Raw genomic sequence first — 11487 nt, 5'->3', positions numbered from 1 at the left:
CACATGTGAAATATGCATGTCATAGCTCCAACCAATCAAAAGTTATGGGCAGGGTTAAAGTTGACAACAGACAAACAGATAAACACACAGGCAGGACAAAAATATGATGGTACCCAAAGAAAGGTCTTGTCACAAGGAATACACATGTGAAATATGAATGTCATAGTTCCATCCAATCAAAAGTTATGGGCAAGGTTAAAGTTGACAACAGACAGACAGACAGGACAAAAACAATATACCCCCGGGATCTTTCGATCCAGGGGCATAAAAATCTTCTACAGTACTAATTATGATTGACAAACATGACTAGAACATCTTACCCACCTAACTGCTATTCGGGGAGCAGAATCTCAAGCCGTCAGGCCACCAGGCTGGTTTATTTGTGTTGTTGTATCCATTCCTACATAATAATTTAACGTTCATTAATTAATTATACAAATGAATAAAATGATTACATGATTGAATAATTCCTATCTTTCTGTTAGGCATAGATCCAACATTGTTATTTTCACCTCCAAGGTGAACATACAGATTTTTTTCTATATTGGACTAAAAATAGATCGAGAAAATCCAAAATGATATATATAGTTTTGGAAAGTTATTTCACTTACAGTCAACTTCCACTCAGTTCAACACAACATTCAGAGCCATAAAATCTGGGGTGGGCGGGGTATTGTGGGTGGGGAGGGATTAAGTGGGCTTGTCCCACTCCCCATATCTTTTTTGGAACGTAAATTTTTACTTTCAATTAAGTATTAAAAATTGTTCATTGCAAGGCTCGTCCCCCCTTAGTGGGCCTTAACCCCATTGCATCACCACTCAAAAATGATATTTGGAGTTGGGTGAAATCTTTCTTTTGGGGGGGGGGGGGTTAAAGATTTTTTTCAAGGTATATTTTCAATCTTTTTCTTATATTATCCCCCTTCCCCCTTGTAAAAATCAACTCTATGCACATGCCAGGTTAATATTATTTCTAAATTGCAAATTTATACAACTTTTCTGCTTAGTCACAGTAGCTCGGCAGAGCGCTCGCTCCGTGATCGGAAGGTCTTGAGTTCGAATTCTTGCCGCGACTGACCGAAGTCGATAAAAAATAGTAGCAACTGTTCCTTCGCCATGGGCTCGGCACTTTGAAGTGGAAGTTGTGGGTCCTTCGTATAAGACCTAAAAAACCGAGGCCCCGTGTCACGACAGGCGTTGGCGCGAGATGTAACAGTTCTCAGTATATACATGATATAATAGTTCTTTACAGATATCCCATGTGATATACATATATCAATTAATGAGATGACCTGCTCTATTGACAACAATTAATTAATTAATTGACAACAATGAATGAGATGGCCTGCTGTATTGATAGCAATTTATTACACCTATATATACTGCATGTCACAAGGCAGTTCTGATTACAACACATTTTAAGGGGTAATATACACACCCCTTTAACTACACAATATAGCATGAACCATATTTACATAGAGCTGTTTAGATCCCAATATATAGTTCTTTAAATTTATCTTACATACATACCTCATAGTGTTTGGGTTTAATTACAGTTTTATTTGATACATATTATTCATTCCGGAATGGTCATTCAGAAATGCCACGTTGAATAGTTCGAAGATCGGCTGAACTGACATCTTGCTGATGCAGGTATTTGCACAGGGCAATAATTCTTCACAAAACCAAACCGTTGGTCTCACGATAAACCAAAGGAGATCTTCATTATGTGTCCAAGGTAACGTGTCCCCCAAACTCTGTGTGCAGCTAAATGCAATACATGCAGAAATATATTCTAACATACGCACATAAAATGGTGTGAACTTTTGGAATCGCTGTACTATCTTGTCCTATGAAAAGGCGTCCTCGCACTTTTCAGTCATAAAAACTGTTTCCTTTTTCAGTCAGTTGATGAAATGGATTTGAAGATTTTGCGAAGTCTCTGATAAATCTATAGTACGAACATAATCCTAAAAAAAAATCGGATTTCCTTAACTGACTTTTGATGTCCCAATGTTCCTATTTCGCCATTTTCACTCGTAGTTGATGGCACTTCTTGTGTCTTGTGCAGAGATGGAATTACTTTCCGTCAGTTGCAGAGATGGAATTACTTTCCGTCAGTTAAGTTTGGGAAGCGCATCTTATTCATTCGTTTTTTCTCCATAACTATCCGCAGCATATTGCGTCTCGAGTCGCGGACATAATCTGTTTGTTCATGTTTTTCTTTCTTTTCTCTAGTTTTTGATGGTACAACTTTGTTACGGAGTGTAGAGATACCTTTTGGAGAATAAAAATATTGACTCTTTTTCTTTCGGTAGGGTCCTACGCCAGCATCCTCTACATTTTCAATATTTTTCTCTTTTGTTGGAGACTTCTTTTGGAGAATGAAAATATTGACTCTTTTCTTTCTGTGGGGACCGTTCACGGTAGCTCAGTTGGTAGAGCGCTCGCTCCGTGATCGGGAGGTCGTGAGTTCGAATCTCGGCCGCGACTGACCTATGTCGAATAAAAAATGGGTAGCAACTGTTCCTTCGCCATGCGCTCGGCACTTTGAAGTGAAAGTTGCGGGTCCTTCGGATGAGACCTTAAAAACCGAGGTCCCGTGTCACGGCAGAAGATCCCTCACTGCTCAATGGCCGTAAGTGCCGAGTAAAGGTCAAAATTTGAAGCCCTTCACCGGTATATGGTGACGTCTCTATGTGAGCGAAATATTCTCGAATGGGACGTAAAACAACATGCAATCAATCTTTCTGTGGGGTCCTACGCCAGCATCCTCTACATTTTCAATATTTTTCTTTTTGTTGGAGACTTCTTTAAAGATAAAGAACATTCAGTCGTTCTCCTCCTGCTCTGAATGCGAATTTTAAGGATGAAAATGCAGCAGGGATATTCTTTTTCTTCTGTAAAATGGAGTTTTCAACAACCCCAAACCAATTCTCAACATCAGCATTAGTATCTCTGGTAATTTCATCTCTTAATTTAAAAAAGCATAAAATATATTGGTATCGGGCAGATTTTCAGGGGGGGGGGGAGGATCAGAAAAACAATATATAAAAACTGAAGAAAGAATATGCTTGTCTCCAGGAAAGATAAAAAAAAGTTATATGGAAGACCATCTTTAAAAAAAGAAAATGATTGTTTGTCCTCTCTTGACCGAGTGCTAAAAAACGGTCCAAATCAAAATGTATCGAACCTGCAGGAAACTTTTTTTTTCATCCTGATTTTTTTTTTCAGCCATTAAAGCTATTCTACTTCAGTGTTTTTGAATAAAAAGATTTCAGAGCCGGGAGAGGGCGATCAATCCTTTTAAAAGATAGTCTAAATGTTATAATAGTATTACAGTGACTGTATGTTGAAATGAAATCCTCATGCAGAATGAAAATTCCATTCATTCTGCTTACAGACATACATTCTTAGAGTCTTGCAAAACATTTGCCTATACGCTGACGATTTCATTTAATGGTTTAATTATAGTTTTCATAACTATATTGTAATCGAGATCTGTGTCAATACTTTTGTCACAAGCAGAAAATTTAAAGAAATATGAAATGTTGTTGTGATAATGAAATAATAGGAAAGTAATGATTAAGAAGGTTTTAACAGCCCTAAACCCTATTTTAGCTCCTTTTCAGCCGAAGGACATTGACCACAGTAATTACCAGTAAATCTCAGCATCGACAGCTCAGCAACCGTATTTATCAGACTCAACAGTTAAGACGACAGTAATTATCATTAACAACCAAAATTAACAGCAACAACAGTAAATATCAGTATTTATCAGTAATTATCAAACATTATCGGTAAATTTTGGGACTCTCAGCACTTTTTTGTCCTTGAGTGGTCATAGTTGCTCCTGCATTACAAGGTCGCAAGTTGCTCCTCTATTTCTAGGTCGTAAGTTTCTCCTTCATTACTAGGTCATAAGTTGCTATTCAATAACTAAGTGGTAAATTGCTCCTCTATGTAACACAATTGGAACTTACCTTATATGTAAACAAACTATATATTAACTTTTAATATATGTTGTGTTTCGTGTATTTGATTAATAAGGACATACGTGTACAAGGCATAATAATCCTTATATGTCCTTGAGAGCCATTTGGGTTCTTGTGCATTCTTTTTCTATATTCTAATTGTGTGTTTGATGTAGTTCAATATTGATGTAAATATTAATGTGAAATACTACGGGTCAGCGTGACATGTCAGCTTGACAGTGATGAAATATCATAATTCAACAAAAGACCATTATCTTAATATTTATGTGATCAGCATCCCATTATGGGTATCTAATAATTCAATGTATTGGGAAATGACTTGATAACATCAATTGACCACATTCAATATTGTAATTGAACACTTGATTAATTCTGAAAGTAAATCGAACAAAGCAATTTCATAAATGTACGGAATAAGTTAGAAACTTTCCAATAATTATGCTATGATCTGACGATTGGAAATATTAATATATATTCTGAGACTCGATGGGCGGAGGACAGATTAAGAAATTGAGATGAGAGACACACACAGAAACTAACCACTATACGAACTTTAGAACTTTCCGCCTCCCCCTGTACTAGTACGGTTTCTATTGGAATTGACTGTATTAGCGATTGTACTAGTAAGGCTTCTAGTGGATTGACTGTACTAGTGATTGTAAACAGTACTAGTGATTTGTACTAAGGACTCTTACTTAGAAGCTGTGCTGACAATTTGTTTAACTGTTCATCTACATGACGTCTGTTGTATAAATGACTTAATAAATATATATATAACCGTATCCAAGTCGTCGTGTTATATCTATTACTAGGTCTGATTGCTCCTCTATAACTAGGTCGTAAATTGCTCCTATATCACTAGGGTGTAAGTTGCTCCTTTATGACTAGGTCATAAATTCCTCCTCTATTACTAGCAGGTTAAGCCAGTTTTGCTATATATAGCCTGACCTAAAGGCAATAATTATCTCTGCATCAGAGGAATTGCCTATAAATCCTTATTCTCTGGTTTGTCTGGGCTATAGACTATAAAATGCAGATTTCATTTTCACTGGATAATGCCATTATTGATGCGTAATTCACCATTAGGCTTGTTTACGGATATTTTATTCACGTAGAACTACTTCATAATTCGTTTACCCATAAAAATACGATCGTCTTGTTTCTCCAATCTGGACTTCCTCCATTCCATTGTTTATGGCTATCAAAATTTCTTTGGGCTAGTAAAATGTCAAATCCACTAACCCTACTGGCAAGTGTCTCACAAAAAAATTCATACAGACTGATGCTTTATGGAAAGTTTGATTGAAATGGTTCTGGAGATGTCAGAAATCTCAAACAGTTTATATACAGACTGATTGCTGGAGTCATAGGAAAATTTCACTGGAGTTTCAGCTTAGATGAGTTAAAACAACTAATTGTAGTGACTGTAATTGTTTCTTGGAGACAAAATTACTTCGCATTTTATCTTTTGTAGCTCCCTCTCCAAGTTCTCCCACTTTCGTTTCGTTTTCAGAAATGCAATTGTTTGGTATATAATTGTAATTCTATTGTATGGGGCAATTTCCTTGAATGTCTCAATTTCTACATGTGTTGTAACTTTCAGCCTTATATAAGGTATTAAAAGAATTTGCTATAAACATGATCATTGCAATTTAACATGATTTCAGTTTCTTGAATACAACAATGTTGCATTCATACCCATTTTCTTTGACCTTCACAGAATGATGTATCTGGTAGACGAATCAAATGTGAAGAATTGAGAGTCATTGCTACTCTTTTTTTCCACTCGGTTTGGCACACAGGACACAAAGCAAAGTCCATCATTTACAGAAACGTGTACACACACATCTGTTAATATGTCCTTCACTGACACAGTTAGCTATTCAGCATTTGATGGTGGTTGTAAGGAAACCATGTAGATATATAGTTTGGGGATGATCTCTGGTTGTCACGCAGCTCTGTTAAGGCTGCATAAAGGGGGCGGGGCCTAATTTATACGGGAAACGTTTACTGTGACATCACACAAATATAACAATTCCTCACAATAACAAAAAATGAAATAATTTGCGAATCTAAACTGCATAAGAGTAATGAACTACATCAAAACTTACCACTGCATTCATTTTTGTCGCTAGTTAAATCCCACACAGCAAGATATAAACAAGTCACTGATCGCAATGCACTTGACGACATGACGTCATCATGGTAAAGTTTGACGCATTTTATGTGCAGTGAGAGGCGGATCAAGTAATTTTTTCACAGTGAAAAATGCATTTTATTATTAAACAGAATATTATTTGAAAATCTTAGGTAGACCATTAATACAAATCTGAAACATTTGTTTAGTGTCATTATTTAAAAACTATCGAGAGAATGTATTGAATTAATTCTACCGTGTTTTTGTCTACAGGGTGTGCATGTTTAACGCCGAGGTGCCTCATTAAATCGCCTTTTCGCAAGGGCATACACTTCATAGATCTTGACCACTTTTTGAATACATATAATGGACATATTCCTTAACTTGAAAAGTGCTGCTGCTTTCCTGAAATCGATAGCATAACTTAATAAATACATAAAATACTTTGTAAAGGTCACACATATTTCGACATTAGCAAGATAACATGAAATTTAAACTAATAAAATGCGAATTCTATTTAAAGCAGCAGAACTTTCCATAAACAACAAGTTATGTAGAAACAATCTATTACTTTGATTTTTAATTTTAACTAGGGTATGCCCTTGCGATATTGAAATTTGTTTGTGACCTACATACAGTACACATTACATGCATTTATCACGTGACTATCGAATAACGTGACCAAACCAAATTCAGTACAGAGCGAGGTATACAATGTTATTTCAAAGAATGTTAAAGTCATAAGATAATATAGTACCTTTACAAAATTAAATTCATTTTAAAAAGGTATGTATTTATACACGTTTATATTCTGTTGATTTCTTCGAAGTACGCCTTAACAGTGCTGCGCATCTATAAAAGTATTAGTTTTGTCCATGGAGCATATCATTGCACTCTACTTTCCACTGTCCTTTTTAGGTCACCTGAGTCACTCAGGTGACCTATTGCTATCTCTTTTCGTCCGTCGGTCGTAAACTTTTGAACATTTTCAGCTTCTTCTCTGGAACCAGTAAACCAATTTCAACCAATTTTGGCATATAGCATCTATGGGTAAAGGGGAACAAAAATTGTGAAATTCGTGGCCCCTGCCCCCCTGGGGCCTGAGGGGTAGGAAAAAACCATCAAAATTAATACAATCTTTAAAAATCTTCTTCTTTACTCCTGGACATCAAGCAGTTAAACTGTTGGTATGATTGTAATAAGCATTGAGCCCTCCACCAAAATTGTGAAATTAATTTGTATTCTACCGAGAGGAGTTATTCCCCTTTGCCATTTACTTGTGATAATTAATCACTGTAAATAATGTACTTGAAAGGTTAATAGAATAAGAGAATTATGCAAGAATTTTTATTGTATAGACGTTACGCGTGATGTTGGCGACGTTTAACGTTACGCTTTTATAGCGCTACGGAAAAATTGACGTAATGCTTCTACAATGTAATGGTGTTACTACATGTAACTTGACTGGCACCATATCGCTACTGTCTTTGTATCTGAAATATGAGTAAAAAAAATCATAGGCTACTTGTTATTAAGCTAATAAACAAAAAGGGTGCTTTCGATTTGTATCTGATAAAGTTTGTAAATTACTCAAAGCACTCTCGTTGAAGCAAAACGAATTACGCGCCAGGAACGTCCACGGGACAAATATGTTGAACCTTCTAAATGTTGCGTAAAATATTAACTAATAGAGTAAATTTATCAATCTGTCATTCAATCGGATCGTTTAAATTAGCACATTATAAACATATCATTATTTTTATAATCTATGAAAAAAAAATAGAATTTAAACCCTTCAAAAACGGCTTTATCTCATATTTGCACGTCATTTAGACGCTGGACATTTCTGTTGAACTTGTGATCCATATACAAAGTGCGCAGTTTAATATCAACATTAATGAAATACTTAAAATATATAAGAAAAGCACATTATTTTGATATAAATTGTTTCTATTTAATATTTGTTTAATCTCTATATTCATATGCACGTTTTTGATTAAAAGCGTTACAGATTTTTATTATGTAAATAACTATCGCTTTCTTTTCTTGCCATCATTGAATACAGAATCGCTCACGAAGTCACAAACGACATGGACTGCTCTTGTTGTGTGAGGAAAATGAAAACTCTAGATTCATTTTTGAACACTCGAAACCAGCAAAATGCGCGATCCCTGCTAAAAAAATGTAACGCGTTACACGCTTAAAATACCTTTTATTTGCGCTGTAAAATTCTGTATTTTGCATAAAATTTATTTAAATGTTATTTTCTGACTGGAATGGGGTAGTTCTATTCAAAACTTATCCATTCATACCAAAATCACCCATATTGCGAGTATTTTTTTTTTAAATCACCAATGGGTTCAATAGGTCATTTACTAAAATTGTAAAATGGCACCAACATTGCGCGTAACGTTTAAATACAAAAAGTACTTTCATAGTTTTAATGATCAGGTAGACTTGTAAATAATAGATAAATAATAATGAGACAAAAATAACTTGTCTTATTAAATGTTCATCAAAGACCAAGAGAGGCCAATGTAAGAGATTTCAACAAGGAATTAAAAGAGTACAGAAGCACTGATAGTTTGTTTACATACTGTCTGGTGAGAGTGATATATGGGGAACAGATTAGAACCTAATTTATGAACTGTTAATGAATACTAGACTAATAATATTGTTGATCCTGATCACCCTATTTTTCTTGCTTTTGGGCAAAAAAGCTTCACCTTTCAGTTCATTTTACACTCTATGGATCCTCTAAGTTGTTGTATTATACTCAGGTGACCGTTAAGGCCCTTGGGCCTCTTGTTTACTTTAACCATGGTTTGATTAATTCAAGGGCTTCTTTCTTGAGAAATAACTGTATTGTTTCTCCTAGTGGTTGCTCTATATTTCGCACTGTGGAGGATTTGACAGATGCGAAGTTCCCGATGGCCAATGTAAAAGCTGTTTACTCTTCTACAGTAAAGGGGCTGTTGTAGTAAGCCCCAATTACATACACACATTCATTTGTGGGCTGGATTTTTTTTTTAATTAGTCTGACAAAGAGGGCCCTCTCACTTGCATCTGTGATAACTTGGGAGGGCGTTGGTGAACACCAATAGCAAACACAATTTGGCACTGGATGTGTTGTGTTCCATGAAAGAGTCGTCTCAGCTGGCCATAGAAATCTACAAAGTAGAAGCAGGAAGAAGATCACTATAGTCCAAGATCTTCTACTCTATCAACTATGTGGAGGAGGAGGTGAGCATTTGAAGCAGAGTATCTCTCATGGTACAGAACAGGGACATTCAAAACGAATTCCAACGAATATCATCTGTTACAATGGATGGTATCTCTTGTTGAAATCTTGAATGTCCAAAAGCTAACAAGGAGGAAAAATGATGTAACAGATCCTCAGATAGAATTTAACCGTTCAAGGTAGCTCAGTCGGTAGAGCGTTCGCTCCGTGATCGGGAGGTCGTGAGTTCGAATCTCGGCCGCGACTGACTAAAGTCGAATAAAAATGGGTAGCAACTGTTCCTTCGCCATGCACTCGGCACTTTGAAGTAAAAGTTGCGGGTCCTTCGGATGAGACCTTAAGAACCGAGGCCCCGTGTCACGGCAGACGTTGGCACGATAAGGATCCCTCACTGCTCAATGGCCCTAAGTGCCGAGTAAAGGTCAAAATCTGAAGCCCTTCACCGGTATATGGTGACGTCTCTATATGAGTGAAAAATTCTCAAATGGGACGTAAAACTACATACAAACAATCAATCTGATAAAATTCCAAACAGGCATGGCAGACTGTAATACAACAGAAAGTTTTTTAATAAGTAGACGAACAGTATATTTCTCACAAACATTCATATTTTGAGCATGAAAATTATTTTCCCCATAACCTGCAAAAAATCATGGAAAGGGAATGTCGATGATGGCGAACTGTCTTCCTCTGAAGATACATAGTCTTCTTTATGATTCAACAAGGAGTCTACATTGGCAATGATATATTCGAATTTTTACAACTTGCGAAATAATTTATCACATTTTTCCTTTACACATTGGATATAGCTCATAAGAGTTAAACATAAAATGTTTTCTTTGGTTGTTAGTAGGGGAATTAATGTTGCAGGCCAGCTGTTGCAGAAATATGTAATTTTTGTCTGCAATAGCTGTAATGTTAATTCCCATACTTAAAAACGAAGATTTAATGTTTATATTTATATTTGTACAGATAATCATCTAAAGTAGTATAAGTAGATTAAATATTATAGTATATATTTATAATTATCATGGCCTTCCTTTTATAAGAAGAAGATTTTTAAGAATCTTTTTATCAAATTCTGTATACCAAGCTATTTCATGTTTTACGCTGATTTGTTTCTGCTAAGAAATTCAAACTTATTTTGAGTTAGTGCCGTAATTTAGTTATTTTTCATTATACATGTTTACATTAATTTTTTTAAACATTTTTCAGCTGGTTTTAGTTTTCTTAATTATTCTCTGTACTGAAAGAAATAATATTTTTAAAACCTTCTTTTCAGGCTTTAGTGGATCACGTCTACACGATCCGAAACTACATCGATAAGGGATTTTATCTCCTTGCCATTTTGGAAAATTTTCGTCTGCCCATCAATAGCATTGGGTTTCCCGCAGTTTCTAAGGACTTCTTTACCGCCAAACCCAAAGATTTCCTCTATGACTTGCAATGTCAAACTAAGAATTAAGACTAAACAACTTCAAGCTATGACACATTTCGTAAAAAGCCCCTACGATTAGTTGCAAGTTTGTCAGAATTTAAGTCTTACAATTTAAGACTTGCAACATTTTGTAAAACGCAGTCCTGCATACATTTTCAAATGCCGTTTAACATGATGTCATTAATGTCAGCATCTTCAACATCACTCTCTTCTGTTGATCTACATGGTATGTCCTCCCAGTGAATATTGTCCTTGGACCCGTTTAGGGCATTTGATATACAACATTTCTTTATGGAATGCACAGTAATCTGTGGATCGACTTCCTCCCACAATTCCTTAATCCAAGCACAGAATGGGTTTGTGCAAATGCCCCAGGTGAGTGTACATGTTCATCACCGCACATCCATGAATTCCACTTTTGTTTCAATGCAACTTTCAATGATATGTTCACACTCGTGTCCCGCAGTTGTAGAACACTTGCCATACCTCCATTTATGATTGAGAGGTCCGTCTGATGGTAGCCCAGTGTTTTCACTGCTGAAGATCGATGACATGGAAAGACGTCCAAAACTAACACACTTTGATGTACACCAGCACCTGGTCGTCGTCCTCATACTCTCATTATCCTTCTCAGCTAGTCCCTAGTAATGTCATCATCGAACGAAGCATTCTCAAC

This window comes from Saccostrea echinata, unplaced genomic scaffold (genome assembly GCF_033153115.1).
Source record: "Saccostrea echinata isolate AGI-Se365-2 ecotype Australia unplaced genomic scaffold, CSIRO_AGI_Sech_v1 ptg000036l, whole genome shotgun sequence".
Lineage (NCBI taxonomy): Eukaryota > Metazoa > Mollusca > Bivalvia > Ostreida > Ostreidae > Saccostrea > Saccostrea echinata.
Note: the sequence above shows the minus strand (reverse complement) of the source record.